At 44.5% G+C, this 20,335-nt stretch overlaps 1 protein-coding gene across 1 annotated transcript in view; it reads left to right on the forward strand.

Moving 5' to 3' along the window:
- LOC146856205 (LIM homeobox transcription factor 1-beta-like) overlaps positions 1 to 20,335 on the forward strand; it is a 513,853-nt gene that overhangs the window by 179,763 nt on the left and 313,755 nt on the right. The window lies entirely within an intron of this gene.

A 20,335-nucleotide genomic window follows, 5' to 3' on the forward strand; every position in this document is an offset into this window, starting at 1 on the left:
CATGTTTTTCGTTTTACATAGCGCTTTTTTCCATACATATAGTTTCTTGCCACTTAGATCTTTAAAAATGCGCGAGAGTGCGGTAGTTCGAATTTTTTAGGGACATTTGAAGATTTGAGTGCTTTCGATGAGATAGATGAAAAGGAAGTGGTGACCTGTTTTTTCTCGCTGTGTGTGTCTGTGCAATATTAAATTGCATTTTCAATAGACATAATCATATAATTTTGACATTTTTAAGCACTGTAAATAAAGCATGTTACTATTACTAGTTAGTGGCAATGCACTTAATGACCTCAGAAAGATGAAATGGCTGAGCAGGCGCTGCTTGTATTCTAGCTTGTGATCTGCAGGCCACAATGATGTTATCAGTAAGTGCTTAATTTGTAGCGTCATCTTGTTGGCTCTAATACCTGTGCCGTCATTTGGTCACTTTTCGTTCTATAACAAAAGAGATATTGTGAGTCATTTTTGTGAGTCATTGTATTATCCCAATGTTCCAGAGGGTGGCACCACATAAACAATTACTGTACAAGGCAAGTCCGACTAACGCCTCACTGTAAAAGACCAGTACTAAAGGTGTCAGGTTTTATCAGTGGCCCCACACCTCTACTGCTAAGTAGGTTTAGCCATCCTTCACTAATGCAACTAGTGCCCACACTTAAGCTCCATCAAAATGGTGCATACTTTTATTTTCCTAAAGTTGGCACAGTAAAATACAATCTGATTAATTTATTTCTTGAGTGTCAATATAGCAGAGAGCTAGCTCCTTGTGGCAGTAGAGCAGTTTACAGAGGGAAAAGGGTAAAAAAGGGTAGCATGTTCGTTCCACATGCCAGTTACAGGCACATAGCTGGATGTTTGCCACTGAGTACTAAAATCTGTCTACATTGCAAAGATTATTAGAGCATTTGTAAAGTGAAAGGATGGATATACAGGAATCGGCTGTGACATGCTTACAATATTTGTTGATTTTATGAAAGGAAATGATAATCAATGTATACATACACCATCTGCTAAAATGTGCAGATAAGATTTAGTTTGTGATGCTTAAAATGAGCCAGGCACGAAGATTATGATACTAAATTAACAAAATCTGCAAGTCAGTAATTGATGGTTGTGTCAAATATAATGGCATAGAATTATGTATTACTATTATGTGTCATGATGAAGGCCACATTTAATAATTGTGAAAGTTGAAACGTTTCAACAAAAACAAGTCCTTTGAGCATGTAATCATTAGTCTGATTTCTGTGATGTAATAACGGTTACTCTCACAACCATGAGATCGAACACTGCCCTATTCTGTGTCAATAACAAGCAATACTGATTTAGTTACCTCAAATACCTTGTTTGCATTGTTGGTAATATATGATTGCTGATAGGAGCTTGATTTGTTCTATACTTTACAAACCTCGCTATCCCCCTTTTTCCCCTCTACATAATCTGCTTTTATACCCCACATTGGCATGACTTTATTAATTATTATTTCATACTATTCAGTATTATGGCTCCCATTTCCTATTGATTACAGTGAGGACTTTTCTTTGTTTCTAGAATTCCCCCTCTAGCATGCTGGTTTCTTGTCTAAGGGGGATATTCACAAGGGTCTATCGCCGAGTTAACAGCACTTTGTCGCAGCCAAAGTTGCGATAAATTTATCGCCCCAATCACAAGCTGGTGTTAACAGCCCACAGCACCAGTATACCAGCGATAGAAGCCGCAAAAAACATCGCCACAGATGACCCCCACAACTATTGCTAATGAGATGCGGAGTAGGCGTTCCCGTGCGAAAAGCCGTGACAACACCACACCTCAACATTCTCAACGACCAGCCAGATAGGCGATAAGAACACAAAACAGGCAATAAGGCGCTTTAGCACCCGGAAACTAACACCTGCTCAGACCTGGTGCAAAGTCGGACGACAGCCTGCACCACAAAAGGAAGCCTAGCCCACAGCCACATCGGAAGGGCAACAGATGCCATGGAGCCACTGGTCATGTGGCTCAATGGGAAAGAAAAAAGTAACATGAAACAAAGTGTGCAAGATTTAAAAAATATACATGTCAACTCTAGATGGGCGAATTGTCTGAACTAGAGATACAATCATGAATATGAATAAACAGTGACAATTTTGTTTTGGAAAGTGCTTATTTTTTAATATTCTAATTTATCTTTTTTTTGAATATACAAAAATACATTTTTAATAAATAGAAAATGTATTCATAATAACTGAATTGTCTCAATAATATATATAACCACATACATTCATTTCCGTGGAGCAGAAAAAGGCCATGTTTCTGATGATTTTCATAACATACAATGTCTACTTCTGTACATGATATAATCTTATTACATCTCTTAATGTTTTTATACCAACTAATATTTTGAAAATATGTTAGACATTTGAAATATGGGGGACTTGTTGACAAACAACGCGTTTCGGCTAAGCCTTCGTCAGGTGTCCGCTCATTGTGGTTAACTAAATAGAAAAAAATGTATATATAAGCAACATAATAGTCTAGAGTTGACCAATATAAAAACACATCTATTAAAAATTAGGCACACAATTACATGTGAAACAAAGATGATAGCGTCTGAGGTTCCTACACCATTATCAGGCAATATAGTTCAAGTTAAGCTTTTAATTGTGACAAGCTTTACAAACAATTGAAATTGTTATACTAATAAGAAAAAGGTAAAGTGTATAGAAAAGAAAGAAGCTTATTGCGTGAACCTCTACCCTACTTGAAGATACAGAGATAGCAATGAAAGAGATTACATTAGAATAAAGCCTCTCACCAATTTGCAGAAGGTAAATAAAAGATGAATAGCTAAGGCCTGATTAAATAAAGAAAGAATCTACTATAGACAAAAAGATAGTACTCATGATCTAAGGTTCTAGGAGAATACCTTTTTAATGTCTTGACGTAACTAGTATCTCATGAAATTGGTTATAGATGATGTTAATCTCAATTCTAAAAATGACTGTATTCATTAAAACAGAAAAATCAGAGAAACACCTAATATTAGTTGCTTATAGGTATATGTTACAAAGTTACATTTTTTATTGATTAACTCAACCTTATCTCTTAGTTAGTATGTACCTATTTAGCGAGTGTTCTCATTCTCTTTCCCTCTGCTGCACTGGAGTAGAATATATAGCTGTGTTTCCAAAGAGTATTGTTCACTAACCATAAACCTAGTATTAATGAGAAGAACAAAAATAAGGGGAACAAAGCTAACTACTAATCAGATAATATCTGTTAAATGTAAAGAAAAAGTCCAACTAGATATAGACTCAACTCACTGGCTAGACAGTATGAAGTCTGATATTAATACAGATATAGATGAAACGACTGTTACCTTTTTATGATCTTTCATAATTTCTAATTTGAATTTGTAGATTCTTCTTAGTAATAAGAGAAATGTCAATAGTCTCTAAAAGTGATTAGCCTGGAATAATATAATAGGTAAACATATAATCTATGTCTTGACAAAGTAAGTATGCCTCATATAGTTACAAGTACTAAATATTTACTGACCATCTGATCATAATTGAAGAGAAACGTTCTGCTATAAACTTAATTGTTAAAGATACCAGTTGGAGCTCCTTCAGGATATTACTGCATCAGTCGGATGGATAAATACAACTGAGGAACATACAAAAAGATATTAATTTAAATATAGAGCAGTATATCTTGATACCTACTCATATGCTTGAACTAGAATAGTGTAAATAATGAACATAACTGTGTACTGTGATACTCAGTCTACATATTCATGAAGGTGTCATGTATTTCAAATAGAGGCAGCAAGCTAACAAGAAACAATTGCAGAAGCTACACTTTGGGTACCCTGAATAGCGTGTTGTTTCTCGCGTTAATAAAAACAACCGCGTTCCGCTTTGAACGGTCCAATTGTGATGGTTATGCTCTGAATGCCCTAGACAGCGTGATGATTCACGCGTTAATACAGAGGCAACCGCATTCCGCTATAAACAGATTCGCTGCTTCGTGCGGGCTATCTGCAGTAGTATATTTAGTGTTCAAGTTTGTCCATAAATCAATTCACTACTTGTGACTAACTTGTTACAATGAGATTATGTCAGATTAGCGACTACAAAATCACTATTATATCAAAAGAGGACTCTTATGTAAGATAGCTACTATTAAGTAGGCTTGAGGTAACCTCGCTTACAATACCTTGAACATACACTTAGAAAAAAGGTCTAATTAGCGTATAAGTGAATAAAGATATCTGCTGCAGTAGCTACCCTATGGGTGCTCTGGATAGCGTGTTGTTTCACGCATTATTAAAAAACAACCGCGTTCCGCTATAAACAGCCCAATTGAAAAGGCTATGATATAAATGCCCTGAACAGCGTGTGGATTCACGCGTTAATGTAATAGCTACCGCGTTCCGCTATAAGCAGATTCACTGCTTAATACGGGCTATCTGCAGTGGTATATATAGTGTTCATGTTTGTCCATAAGTCGATTCGCTATTTGTAAATATCTTGTTACAATGAGATTATGCCAAATTAGCGACTAATAAAATCACTATTATATCGAAGAGGACTCTTATATAAGATAGCTACTATTAAATTGGCTATAGGTGACCCCACTAACTATGCCTCGAACGTACACTTAGAAAAAAGGTCTAAATAACGTACAAGTGAATAAAGATATCTGTTGACACAGGAGGTGTGTCTTACCTGCTGGCGACGCGAGTCTCCCGAGTTTGTACTGGAGTCAATTGTCTAGGCAAATGAAATCATTTGAGTTCTATTTATTTGTTCATGTCGCTTCGTACGTGCTATGCATCATCATAGAAAGAGGACTGACAGGATGAGAAGGTTAACCTCTAACGGAGGCGCCATCTTATAATGGTTGTATAACACCTGGGTAGGTTAATTGTTATAATAGAGACTTCTCTTCATAACTCGAATGGATGGTTCACTAATGTGATTACAAGAACAATATACATATATATTTGAGAGATCATAAAATTATTACAGATAAATCCATGATATTCGCAGAAATAGCAGCTAATATCCTATTTATAAGGATGGGAAAGTTATATGGATCAGTATTTATTGAAAAACGTTCTAATTGCTATTTTTGATGGCTTGATCCCACGGTATTTCTTGGTTAAGTCCTTTTACTGATGTGCCCAAAATGAAAATCCAATAGACTTCTCTTAACTTTCTAGTCTTTTCTGTAGTAGTGCCCTGTTTATGGTAAATTTTCTCCAAAATATACCATTGCATGGCTTCAGGTGTATGCCTATTTTCCACATAATGTTGCACCATAGGTGCTGTTAATTTCTGAGTTCGAATTGCTGATCGATGTTCTGTCAGTCTAGTATTGAGTCTTCTACCTGTTTCGCCTACATATCCCAGATGGCAAGGACATATGATTAAGTAGACTACATCAGTAGATTTACAGTTAGTTAAGCTCTTAGGTGATATTAATTGCCCATTGAAAGTGTATGTCGATGCCTCAATAGCAGTGTCACAAGATTTACAAGTGGTACATTTGAAATTACCTACCACTGCTTTATTGTTTTCAATACTTGTCTGTAAAAATGTGTTAGTAGTTTTAATCCTTGAGTTGACCACATGATCCTTTCAACTTTTATTGCGTCTGTATGCAAACTGGTCATGTGGCCCAGGCACCAAAGAGGGCCACAACACCCACCGCCAGCACCCTAGGACCCCAACCCCCACCCTCCACCCCCCCTCCCCCCCGGACCACCAGAGAGGCAGCGCAGACAAAGACAGCGGACCCCCATGAAACGCACCAGCCTCACAGACGCAACACCTAACAATGTCATTGCCCACTACAGGCTCAAAAGGACAACCATCCTGCGCATCCTGACCAACATCGCCCAACAGGCCGCCGGCACCAACACAGCGGACAACCAACATCCCACCCCACACAAAGCTGCTGGCTGTGCTACACCTGCTGGCCCCTGGTACCCCTCAACCAACACCCGCCAGAGTCGGAGGAGTCTTACAGCCAGCCACATCCAAGTCCCTCACACCTGTCCTGGACATCACCATCAGCCTGGTACCCCAGTCCCTATACGTCCAACACAATGCGCAGGATCTGCTGCAGACCAAGCAAGGACCATACGCCATAGCAGGATGCACGCACGTGTTGGAGGCAATCCACAGCCCACATGTCCTACCTGTGCCCTCTGGTGACAGCACACAATCACCGCAACAGAAAGCACACATCTCACATCAATGTGCAGGCAACATCCGAACACCGTGGAACCTTCACCAATGTCGCCTCCAAATACCCAGCCAGTGTGCATGATTCCTTCATCCTCCGACAGTCCATCAGCAACCAGTGTTCCCAGGATGACACCAAGGGAAATGCACAGCCCCTTGGCAAGTTCCAAATGAACACCCCACTCACCTCAACTCCACAACCATGCAACTCACAACTCTGGCAATGCACACGTCACAAAATCACAACCAACATGCAAAACAACATGCCCACCCACCAGACACGACACAACAACTCACAATGGTAACCTGGGCAAGCCGTGAACATGAGCCATCAACTTCATGGCACCTCAGCCACACACTAGCCGAATGTGGGGAAAGGTGGCAACCAGGCATGTGTGAAGGATGCAGGAGAACCATGATTGGGAAAGTACACAATGCTAAGAGTGGCGGAGATGTGCTTGACAGACCGCTGTATGCCGAACACACCCATATCCATGGCGACATACACCTCTGGTGTATGGAGTGTAGTGGACAGTGGACGCAAGCATGTCACCCCAACCAGTGGGGGAGTTTGTGGAAATGTTGCCTGTTACGTCCCCCCCGTAAGCGTGGGTGGAGTGGGATGGCCCGGCATACACCAGGCCAACATAGGGGTGTGAATAAAAAGCACGTAGCCCTAGGCGTGGTCCTCTTCCGGAAAGCCCAACGTCTCTGCCAGGGCGGCGCCTCTCAACACACCACGAGGCCGACGCCATCCCCGTGAGCGGAGTTGCCTGAGATCCTGTGCGCCTGCCATACCCCGGCCCGCCGGACCCCGAACCTGTCAGGCCCGCCCCTGCGCAGCCAGGCCACACTGATCACCTTCCGACACGGCGTGTGTCAAGGAGGGCCCACCACGTGCCTCCGCAAGCTCCAAGCCCGAGGCTCGCCACCATGGCAGCCTCCTCAGACCGTCACAGCCTCCACTCCTTTCTCGTTGATGTACTCTACTGCCGGCTCCAGCCTACACCATTATTTAAGGCAGAGTTCATGTCACTATACTCCCTTCGATGTGGTGCCACCAAGTCTGTGCATAGCAGTACAACCACACGTGTCTGTGGGCCTACGCGGACTACTGCCCTCGGCCTACGCTGCGCACGAGTAGGTCACAGAATTGGAACTGAACATTGATTATTCAAAGGCAGAATACATATCATCGTGCGCACGGAGGGGCGTAAGAGCATGACACGTTGCAGTCTGGAGGGAATAGGATCATCGTTAGGGAGGTGATCGAACACTACCGACAACTGCCTGGTGTCACTAACTCTGTGCATCGCGAGCCAACGACAAGTGGGAGTGAGCCACTGCTGACTGTTGCCTCCAGCCTACACTGCGGTCCAGTAGGTTACAGAGTCTTCATTTAGCGATGGCAGAGTTCTTATCAGTGTACCGGCATCATCGCAGGCTGCATCCCCTCTCGGCACCGATACCACTAAGTCTGTTCCCCGACATTCATGGACACTCTCTGGTCATACATTGGTGGCGTTTGAGTCTATGGACTAAGGGCTAGTTTTCATCCTCATGTAAATGATACCGAATTGATGGAGAAAACGAGGCTGTCGCTTTCCACTCCACCATTTGCTGCTTCCGAATAACATCAGACCTTCAGCATCATGCCCTGGAGGACACCTTCCTCTGTCACCCGCAAGCCTCCGCCACATTCACCTTCGACATCGATGAGGAAACGCTCACTGCGCGTGGACCTACCTCAGTGCACCGGAAGTCACCGTCCCGTGGCAGGGTGCCTGTGCCGGCCGCTGTGCATCCAGGGCCACTAACTCTGTGCTGGTCAGGTCCGGGACCCCTTCTTCTGAGATATTGGATGGGCTCTAAGTCAATGACCTTGGGGTCATCAATGCCATGCATCTGTGGCCCTGCGCAGTCCGCTGCCTCCGGCCTCAACTGCGGTCCACCAGGGCTCATACATAAAATCGAGTCCTGACCGGCCCGGACGTTGCATCACAGCAGGAGGCACACACCAGCACTGCCAGGACCACCTCCAACCGCCATCTGCCAGAGTCGAAACGGTGGTCCTAACAGACTTACGGAGTTGCTCACACCTATCGTAGATGCCATCATCAGACTGATACCCTGCTCGGCACTCCAGGTGCCACTGACTCCGTGCACCGCAAGCCATCGTCCTTTACTGATTGAGTTTTGTGCTGTGGAGAGGTTGTGCAGCAATGTCGCCTCAAGCAGTGTGGGAGACCTGGGATGTTGATGAGGAAGATGATGTAGGTCTAACGCACCCCACTGCATCTGCATCAGGAATATCTCGAAGGGACACTATCCGAGACTTTTTCTTCACATGGGCGCGCTCAGCTGTGGTGCCCCAACCTCAGTGCACTGCAACTCAAGGACACTTCTGTTTGCATGTTGGGTGTCCTTTGGACTTTCTCCAGCTACCTCCATGTTGCTCAGCAGTTGACTCTGTTATGCAGGTGCTTTCAGTTTCTGTTGCACTGGTGTCCACTGTTCAAGTGGTTGCCAGCACCAAGCACTCCGTGCGTGCTGGCTTACACTCACCCCACACACATCCAGCACAGGCGTCACTGTACATGTGGCCCTGCCAATAAAGGGACCGGGCACACATGCCCTGGGCCAGCTCAACATAATAGCTGTGTGTGTCCCTGTGGTCTTGTTGTATGCATGAGGGCCCAGAGCCTTACGACATTACATTGTGCTGTGTACAGAGGATGCAGACATGTCACCGCAGGCAGCGGGTTAAAGCTTGGACATGTAGCTTTGTCGTCACCCACTCAGTTCATAAGGGGAGTGGCCTGGGCCATGGTACGCAGAGCCAACTTGGGTGCGTGACTGCTATTTGCGTGTCCCTAGGCGTGGTTGTGTACTGTGAATGTACATCTGCATGTGTCTCTATGGCAGTGTGGGTCTCCTTTGTGGGGTGTAGGTGGTCCCTGAAGGGTAATAGACACCAACGTATATGATCTAGTTCATCTTCCATGGGTTCAGACCCCACCCACACCTGTTCGGCCACCTCCTGTTGGCGTGCTGATACATAGCATTGGGGTGCCATGTGTGGGTGGGTGTAGTGTCGTGAGCCAGCTGTGCTTGCGGGTGCTTCCTGCTGTGTGGTCTGTTGCAGGCTCTGTGTTCTCCTCTAAGTAGCTTGGCTGCCTGGGTCCTGGTGGTGGGTTGCATGAGATGTCCATGGGCTGTTGTAGGACATCGGTGTCAGAGGTGTGGTGGTCCTCTCTGGCATCACAGATGTGTTGTCTTCTGTGCTCTGCTGGAGGTGTTGTGTGCCCCTCTGCAATGTGAAGGGGAGATGCATGTTGACATGTATGTTGGCGCATTTTTCTGGTTGACATGCAGACTGTATGACAATGTACATTGTGACTGTTTGGGAGGTGCTGAATACTGCTGTGGGACAGTGAACATTTGGACTACATGACGGATGTGAGGTCGTATGCGTACATTTCCTTTTCACAGTTTCCTGCTCCGTCAGATGTAGTAGGCATGTGCGGAGCCAGTTGTGTCCTTTGTTCTGCAGTGTCGGCTTTGCGCATTGTACCACGTTGTCGTCAATGTGGGTGTGCTGTTCTTGCTATGTGTGTGTGCTGCAGTGTGCCAAGGGGATGAGGGACATGATCCAGGGTAATTGTGGGTGTGCAGTGTGCTACACCTTGTTGTGCATGTGTGTCATTGTGCCCATCTCCCCCCGTCCCCCAGTCCCTGATCGTTACTCACCCTGTTGATGTTGTGTCAGTTACTCACCCTGTTGATGTTGTGTCAGGTCCTCTCGAGCTGTGCCCGTATTCCCTACTCCTTGCACCGTCTCTACACTGATGACTGTGGTCTCGGTTTCCTCCAGCTCCCCCTGTGGCGCAGGACTGTCACCTCCTATCGCCGTTGCAGCCTTCCTGTTGGCAGCGGGTTTGTGCCTGGTTTAGGTTGTCACATCATGCCAGCGCCTCTTGGCCTCCTCGATTGGCCTCCTCGGCACTCTGACGGCATTCCAGGTGGTCTACTTGTGGGTCAGTTGATGGTAGTGTTCTGTCACCTCCGTGACGCTGATCTGGTTTTGCTGCGGACTGCACCCCGTCTTCCTCTCCCTCTTCTCCTCGGCCGTCCCCGTCCCGTTGTTCCTTGCTGGTGGTCTGTGGGGTTGTGGGGTTTGGGTTTGCCTCTGCGTTGGTCAGGGTGCATCCATGTTTCTACGTGCTTTGGCTTGTTTCTGGTGTGTTGTTTCTGTTGTTTTTATGGGGCATTTTCCCACCAAATGCATGGGATTTGCAAGCCTGTGGCTGGTTTTCGCTACTTTTTGTACCGCGATCGGCCTCATCGCATGATTTTTTGCGTTCGCGTTTTTCATTTTTGCAGTGTGGCGTTGATTTTTGCGCTGCTATTTGACGTGTTATCTAGTGACTATCGCATGCTACCGCCACGTTGTGAATACTTGGTTGGCACGGCGTAATTTTCCCACGATAGGCTGCGATCTTGAGAGTTGCGTTAAGCTACTCTTGCGGTAGTTATCACACGTTCTTGTGAATATACCCCGAAGTATTGCCATTTTTGGCAATACTGTGATTAGGTAAAGCTTTTAGCGTGTGATCATATGTATGCAGCTTTGAATGTATGTTTGTGCAGGATTTAGAGTGCATGAACCAAGCTATTAGACAACGGGGCGCTCTACAAGCAGCGTATGTGACCATTTGTGTTGTCCACAGAGTCTAGAAAATATCTGCCACATGTCCTGGTGATGAACAAAGCACCTTAAAAAGCCTTACTTGAGTGGCCAACCCCGCCTGCTTGCACCCCATCTCCATAATTTGTGCCTCCTTGCGTTTTTTGTGTGCATTAATTTCAGCTGTTGGCTTGTTGGCTTGAATGTTGAAGCTGTTGGCTGGAACGTGGGAATGCTCTTCCAGGAATGGGGGTTTTGTCGCTCTCAAGCCATTTCTTGAAGCTACACCAGAAGAGTGACTTTTGATGACTTATGATAACTTTTATGTAAGGCTTAATTGTCCTAATTTTGCTCCATTGAAGCAGTGCAAATAACATGCTACGATTCCCCTGCTTCATTCCTTCATGCTTCTGCAGAGATAGCGCCTGGAGACAGTCTCCTATTGGCCTAATGACAAAAGAATACCAAAGGTTGGATTGCATTCATAAAGTGGCAGGATTGGCATCAGAGTGTCTTGTAACTGAAACAGACTTTTGTCATCACAAAGAATTCATGACAATGAACAACCGTTAAAGAGAATCCCTATTCATGAAGGCAACACAACCATTTATAATTATCACGTAATATCTTCTACTACGAGTCCCATTGAAAAAAGATCTCCACGCTGAATATAGTGTGTGCCTCCCACCTCAATGCTAACCTTAACTCTACTCCAACCAAAACTTATTCCATAACACTGTCACTTCTATTTTAACCCCGAACCCTATGCCTTATCTGAGAGGTGTTCAAAGAGGGCCTGGAAGGGCTTGGATCCATGCCACATTTTTCAGGCTATTCAAATAAGATAAATTCACAGGCATTAATAGATATGAAACCACATGATCAGTGGATATCCTGAAAATCTGATGTGGGTCTGACACTCTTGAAGACTCATGCATTATATTAATCGAAACTCATTCTATTTACCTAACCAGTGCCCCATGCCTCTTGTTACAACTCATCTCCATAGATACCCTCCAACTAGCCATTAATCCTATTGTTAACTCTGTTTTTAACCCTAATTTTTAACCTGTGGCCTGTCCTTTTTCCTGACTCTCAAAGAATCCTTTAACCGAAATCCAACTCTTAGAAAGTACTCTGGCCCTAAATGTATCTCTTGAACAAACAGCCACTCCTACCACAACTCAAACTTTGCTTTTTAAAGTATTTTTGGTCTGGCATAGGGACAGCTTTATTTGTCTCGCCAGCATTTCATGATGAAAGAAATCATACATAAAAATACATACACATCACCTCTTGGTGGCTAACGACTGGCTCACTGGGGGTTGGTCGGACCCGGCCTACAGACGACATCTTGCCATGCTAGGCTTCTCACATATTATGGAGCTGATCTATGGTGCTGTGATGCCTGGCACGATGCCAGAAGTGACCCACCCAGTGTTTACGGGTGTAGAGCAGCCCATAAACATACAGCGTAGTGGAAGAAACTGACTTAGCACACCCCGCTGTGACATGGCACGTGGTTGGGGGAGGTGGCAGCATTGGGGGGATATGCTCCCTGGGACACCATCGGTATCACACTCCTGGGTGATGTCTCGATGGGAACACATATGGCCTCCTTCCACGAACTCCAACAAACCGATGGACTATCCAAAAACAGTTCCACAAGTTTCTGCAGCTGCGCCGTGCCTTACGTACACACATCCCCCCTGAGACAGGCTCCCGGAATTCAGCCCCAAGGAAGCTAAACTCATGATGGGACGCCTGGGAAATGGGGGTGTATCCCAGATTTATCGTATCTTGGTCCGTAATGCCCTGGGACATTGAACGTCCTTAGATCCTGATGGGAAGAAGGGATAGGGTCTCTGGAGGATGAGGATTGGCGCGATGCACTGATGGCTCCTAGAGTCCTCCCAATTTCTTCTAGGCTTCACTTGGTGCAAATGTACTATCCACACTGTGCCTACCTTACCTCTGCCAGGTTGTTTCGTGCAGGCCTCATGGCCAACCCTGCATGTGCTGTTCCCACACATGCAGATTTCTTTAATTTGGTATGGACTTGCCCTATTATAACACGTTACTGGGAGGCGGTAGTGGCTGTGCTTTTGGAGATGTTGGGCCTGACATTGTCTCTCTCCTCTTATTGATCCTCTTGGGGGTGGACAAAGGCATAGGGGGCACCTGGGCTGACGGGGCTTTATTGGGCACTGCCCTCGTGGTAGCTAAAAGTTATATTGTCGCGCACTGGAGACCACTAGATCACCGACACTGGCGTTGTGGCGTCGGGGGCTGGACTGGTGTGCGCAACAAGAAAACCAGTGTATGAGGCCAGGGGATGCCCTGCTAAGCATGCAAAGATTTGTAGTATATGGCTCGGGGTCTCGGTGGGAGTGTCGATCTGGTGTGAAATGTACAATTGTTATGCTTTTTCTTCTTTTGTGTGCTAAACCGGATGATGAGACAAGGTTACTGTTATTTGACGAGACAAGGTTACTGTCATTTGTAATTGTCATTGAGTGGGGCATACTTGTGGACTGGCTATGTGACTTGTCAGTACTCTCATAAAACAATAAAAATTTGTTTATCAACAAAAACAATACATAGCCATATACATGCATGGATGAGCATCTGGTTAGACTGATCTGTTACTTCTGCAAACCACAATATACAGCATGGCGCAGCGGGTCAGACAACTTCACCCATTAGCTCTCGAGCATGTGAAATTTGACATTATTTCCTGATCACATGTGCACACCCCCCTAAAAAAAGTGCACCTTAGTGACAGGGCTGGTTGATCAATACTTTACTTTGCTGATTTTTTTTTCTTTTATCCTTGATATTTTTTTGTTATACTTGTAGATTAAAAAAAATTACTTGCCCCTAATAAGAAGCACATCTTACTTTGTTGTGGATCAAAACTAAAAGGGTCTTGATACCTTTTCTATGTTGCTCTGGGGAAGCTTACTTTTCAATTAAAATATATTGCTGTTATTTTTTAATTATCCATTTTTAATACAAGCATATGGATGTGTTTCTTTTTTATTTTTGTTGTCTTTACTTGCAAAAAAAAATAACCATTGCACCAGCTTCCAGGCAAGAAGTATTGGTGTTACCAATCCTTTTCTTGTAATGGTAACAAAAGAAATGGGCGTGTTTCTCTATGTTGTCCTTTTTTTAGCGTTATGGGGAGGGGTTCCTGTAAAGGCTTTCCTTTTTAGACATTTCTTTACATGACATATTTTCAGCCAAACAACTGCAACCTTTAAGTTTTGCACCATGCAGTGCCAACAAGGCCTGACAGCTTAGCAAGTTAATGCATCAACTCCTGCAATGAGTGTCGTACCTGATTGCCGTAGGTTTGAATCTAGGCATGTCCAGTCATCATCTTATTGTTCTACAGTCTATAAAATGAATTAAATTGGAATTTGGTAATATTAAACATCTGTTATTCAGTGTCAAGATTCCTAAGGGGTCAACGTGTGCTTTACAGACATGCATGTTATATTACCAGGGTGGGACTGGCCTAGAGGGCAATCAGCAACACAAAAAGATGATGGATAGAATACTGAACATTGTCAAACATTCACCCAATTACAGAGATCTCGGCCGAATTCTAAAGTTGTTTTGCTCACCATGTCATTTCTAGTTTGGACCCAGCCATATGCAATCTGTCTTGACCTTGCTCCCCATGGGAACAGTCCAGCCCGAACGGCCAAGCCAGGTCTTCTCTGGACTAGAAAGAAGCATCCTGGGACCGGCTTCAGGATATCACCCCTCATTAGCCAGGCTAGCTTGAACCCAATGGCATAGTAAGCACGAGACCCACTTCTGGGCATACCCCTGCCACTTGCGGTGACTATAGCTGCACAAAAAGATGATGGACGGAATGCTGAACATTGTCAAACATTCACCCTCAGTACAGGGATCTGGGCCTAAATCCATCGTTTTGTTTCTCACCATGCAATTCCAGTTTGTGTTGCCACAGGGCAATCAAGCAGTGCCCGATGGGTGAGTCGGAAAGAATAGTATGTGGACCATTTTTTTGACTGCTTGTAGGCCTGTTTTGCCTAGTGTGATTATTAAAAAGGCAGCAAAGAGTACAAATGCGCTCCACAAAAAAACTATGGCCAGTGCATCCAGCACCAGGAATAGCTAATACAATTCCCACTGCAGTAACTTTCTTCAAGTGGCATTTTGTTTTTTAGCAGAGGTCAAGTACAGGTGAGTTGCCACCAAGCCGTATGTCGTCAAGTCACCGTGTTTCACGTTCTAAACGTTTATTTGACAAACTGTACTCTGGGTGTTGTAATCATGAGTTGCTTCTGTTGAGCTAATTCGACCAACACAAATGATAGCAGTAATTTGTAATATTCAAAGCGAGGTGGTAACTGCATTAGCGGCTAGCGACATTAAAATATGGTGGGGCGCGATGCCCAAAAACTCACCATGTTTTGTTTGTTGGCATGCAGGGTCGGGTTGCGGTCTCTCTCTCTTCTCCTGGCGCTCTCCTCGGCAGTGACATGGGGCAGAAAGAGAAGGACTTCCTCTCTTGTGCAAAGTGAAAGCAACCAATCCTTATTGGCTGGAGCAGGCTAACACAGCGTTCATTTTGAGGGTGAGGGCCTGAGGCTGCAATCCCTCTCTCAGTTTCACAGCCCTGGGATTGCTTGCTCTGAAGTGCGCATGACAGATTGTCCGACTCTAGAGTGCCGGCCAATCTGACATGCTCACAGGCAGGGGCTGAAGTATTAGTGCAATTGCACTAATCAGCCCCGCCCCCTGCCCTCGAGCTGTAACAGTGTGAGCCTGCAACACATAATAATAACATGGTATTTATTATCATTTTATTAATGTGTGTGCCTACTGCGCTCACAGCAGGTGGAGTGACACTCCTCTGCCATAACAAAGGAGCCACCACTGGGCAACCATAGTGTAGAGAACCCCAGCTTTGGGCCTTTCCTGCAGGCTCCAGAGTGTTTGATGGCTGCCTGAACATTTGCTTGTTTAGTGATACAGGAAGGAAACTGGTCACAGAGCAGTTTCTGCCTTGTGCTGCAGCCAACCTCTCACTTTGCAGTGTGAGGAATGTTCAAAGCTGTTGCACTTCAAAGTGACAGTTCACAATAAGTCACAAAAGTTTTGCCTCTTTATTATTAACAGGGCTTGCATCTCCTTGCGACCTGTTGCAAATTCTGCAATGGAGAGGTGGATAGGACAGCATCGCTCCACGAAACCGTTCAAAATCACAATGTGCCGGCAATGTAACCCCTGTCCCTCAAATCCTTAGCCGCTTAAATTACGGGTCACAATGCGTTATCAAGTGGCACAATGTGATGCTGACCTGGGGTAGAATGCAGAGGGTAATAGGACTTCTCTCAGCTCCTTCTACCGTCCCTTTCCTGCACTATCAGAGTGTAAACAGTCGTCACATTTTGACGACGTGGCCATTCAAATGGTTACCTCCCGTTCTCGGCCATTCCATGGTTTGGAGCCACACAATGGTTGCAAAGCATATTTGCATGCCTTTGCGAATCGCCAATGTGAGAAACAGCCCTTTGCATCTCCTTTTCCCTTGAAATTTATAAATAGTCGCAGTGTGTGCTCCGATGTTCATAACTGTAATTATCTGTCGCAAAACCGCTTTTGACCATTGCGAATTCTGACTTGTATTCGTAAAAGTTAACTGTGCAGGATTTTTAGCTATAAAGTCTTTTGAATATGAGATCCTAGATCAGCAGAGGGTATAAAGGCAGGCATGGCTGGACTGGCCATTTATCAGATTGGGCAATTCCCCGGGATGCTTGAGCCATTAAACGCCTGCTTTGAAGGTCAAGGGCCACCGGCAGACCAGGTCTATGTCCTCTTGTCGGATTTCCAGTTTGGAAAATAACCTCAAGAATGCAGGCTGAGGAATGAGTCATGAGTGTATGCATGACTATGTTTATGAAGGCAACAACAGGGTTATGGATGGAATGCTTGAATCAATCTCAGCCACTGGCAATCGTTTGGCCGCATTCCCGTCCATTGTTTTTCACCCTCCAGACCACTATAAACAAAGCCCAACTTATGTAAATCAGCACTACACCTGTTCTTCAAGGGAAAAGAGGCCCTCTCCAGAACAACCCACACAAAACCCCAGACCGGTTTCACCCAACCTGGTGCTCATCAGTAGGGTTTAGCTGGAGTCCTATGGCAGAATGAGCACGGCACCTACGACTGGGCATACCCGTTGCACCTAGGGCATCAACTGCAACAGCAACAACAAGGTGATGGATGGAATGCTTGATTCATCTTAGCCACTGGCAATTGGTTGTGGCCACATTCTAGTCCATCGTTTCTCGCTCACCACGGCACTCTAGATGCAGGTCCACTTTATGAAAATCAGTACTAAACTTGCTTCTCATGGAAACAGTTCGTCCCTAACTGCCACGCGAGGCCCCCTCGGAAGAGACCACAAGCAACCTCAGACAGTTTCATTCACTAATGACCAACTAGCTAATAAAGAAAAAATATAGTTTTGTGGAATTGTAACTTTTATATCTGCTATCGTATCCCCAGTACTGAGATTATAAAAACACACACACAAACAAAACTGTTGTATTCCTTAAGGTTTCTAATTTAATGTATACTTAATGCTACTTTAAAAACAATCTGAACAGGTGGAATTGGTATAAAACACGTCGACGTAATTTAGGAAGATCCTGGGACGAGATAGGCGGGGGCAGCAGAGAAAGAAAAGGAGGAAATGGGGTTGACATATTCTGAAATTATTTTTTTATTCAATCAAATATACACACAGCTTTATTGAATTTAAAGTGCAACTCCTAATGTTACACAAATTTGATGTATTGCCTCCATTTTTAGTTAAGAGCAACAAGAGAGCAGGCTGGTTCCAAATATCCACAGAGAGGGTAGACATCAAAGTATTTGGAAGAGCCAGCAAGCGCATGGTTAGATTACCAGATAATTTGCCGTATGCGTGTTGTAAACTGATGCTTAATGTTTTTGAGCTGTAATATATGTGGTAGAGTGAAACTGTGAGATTGTTTTGGGTGTGTCAGCTGACAAAGTTCTAAGAAGCTGATTTCAAGAAGACCTGTAACCCCATGTGTGGCCAAAGAGCCTGGTGTTCTCTGAAACAGGATTACAAGTGTGCTGGTGTTTCTATCAAAGTAAGGTGGTAATGTGTCCCAGAAAATTGAAAAAACATGCAGAAAAAAGGGGTAATACCAGTTTTCCCGTGTTATTCCTCATTTTAAATTTGATGTCATAATTACATGCAAATCGCATCCGTGCGGTATTATTGTGTCTTGTTACCAGGCCACGTTTAATCAGCATGTGTGCTAGTCTCCGCTTGCCTCTAGTTTGGAAAGATTTCCATATGTGGGTTACTAGCTAAAATCTATTTGCTCCTATCTTCAGTGAGACAGTACTCTGCATTGTATTTATATTGATGTTTATATTACCATCATAGCTCTGAAGTTTCCCAGGTCCATGAGTGACTACTTAGTCAAGTTATGTTTTTAAGTCTCACCAGAAACAGAGCATGTGCTGTTGCTTGAGAGACCTTTCGTTAGGAAAAAAAAACGTAAAAAGGACCTGGAGCATGTCCATTACTTACCATTGGTTGGCTTCATCGTCACTTTCATTTTGTTGCTTCTTATTTGTTAGAGCATGAGGTTTCACTTTCTGTTACGTCCTTCTGATGGAGCATGGACAAAGTACTGATTAATTACATTATAAGTGTCCTTCCCCAGCTTGTGCTTGGATTGAGGTACTTTTTTTTACTTTACTTCTAGTATGCCACCTGCATGTGTTTACAGACCATCTTCCTGCTCCGTGTCATTGCTGGCCCTCCGTATTCCCATTTATATTGTCCAGTTTTATATAGGGCAAATTCAGCCTGAGGGCATTGGAGCGCTTTCCATGAGCAACAGATTACATTACACAGGGACAGATGTATTTTTTTTCATGCACGGAGGAGATTAAGTGAGACGCATCCCCATGTTAAAGAAATATACTTTTTGAATTTAGAAGAGACTTTATCATATTTTTGGGGGGATATTACATGTTTAAATGCCAACTTTTTTCAGGGCTCACATCGTGCACGTCTCTTAGACACTTGGCTGAAGTAAGCCGGAACAGCATTAGTATCACATGTTACCATGTCATATTCTTTGGGGTGTAGTATGTCAAGTATTGCATTTGTACTAGCAACTCATGACCTGATGTTCCCTAAATCTGCTCCAGTTCCCTTCACCTCTCATGAACGGAACTCTCCCCTCAGGATTACCGCCCCCTCTTGTGCAGGTGCATGTCCCAGAGTGCATGTCCCACAGCCTCTTCACAACCCCACTCCCTTACACTCATCCACAAACTCTTTACCCAACCACACCACGTATCCACTCACCTTCTACATCCACTCAGGCCCTTCCAGCCAGCCACACTCTCTACAACCATTCATAGCCCCTGTACCCACTTGCAACCCCTAAAACCACCCAGTCCTTTTGCACCCACCTTACTCCCAAAATCCCACTCACACCCTATTCACCCACTCCCACCATATACTTCCATCCACAACTACTGCACCTACCAACAAGGTCTACACTGACCCACACTTGCTACACCCGCCCTATCCTCTACATCTGCCTGTGCCAGCTACACTCATACCCCGATTCTACAGACAAGCAAACTCTTTACACCCATCCTCAGTCTCTACACCCACCTGGCCCAGCTGTAAGATCTTATGACCACCTCACCATGCTCCCGACATACTATCACACCATCTACACAATCAGTCAAACCCTCTACTCCCATCAACACCCTCTTCAATCGCCTACATCCTCTTCAATCACTACTACTTTGTGCACTCACTCGTGCTAATCTACATCTACCTGGACCCTCCACAGCTAGCCAGATGCTCCAGTCATTCATCCTTCAACCTGTACATCCAAATAACCGAGCACAACAACTGACCCAATATCACCACCTACATCTTCTCACTCTTTACTTATACCCACACGCTCTATACACACTCTCAGTCTTTAATATCCCCACAAAACTTTGCCAAACACTGCACAACTTCTAAAAACAGCCACACAACAATCCCACCCAACACCTTTTACCCAACCACACTCTCCAACGAAAACCTTTACACCCATCAATATCCTCTGCCTACCTCACAACCTCTATAAGCCAAACATCTTTTCCTATTATACCCACAGTGACCAAACCCAAACACCCCCTTTAACCTGCCTATCAGCACCTCAACACACATCCATCAACTGATAATACCTACTACTGTTTAAACTAAATATTTTCAACCTAATCTTCTATACTATGCTCACCCACATCCTCCATCAAACTCTCTATACGCTAAAATCCCACCAAGCACTCTAAACTCACCCTA

Source organism: Triturus cristatus, chromosome 4_1 (genome assembly GCF_964204655.1).
Source record: "Triturus cristatus chromosome 4_1, aTriCri1.1, whole genome shotgun sequence".
Classification (NCBI taxonomy): Eukaryota; Metazoa; Chordata; class Amphibia; order Caudata; family Salamandridae; genus Triturus; species Triturus cristatus.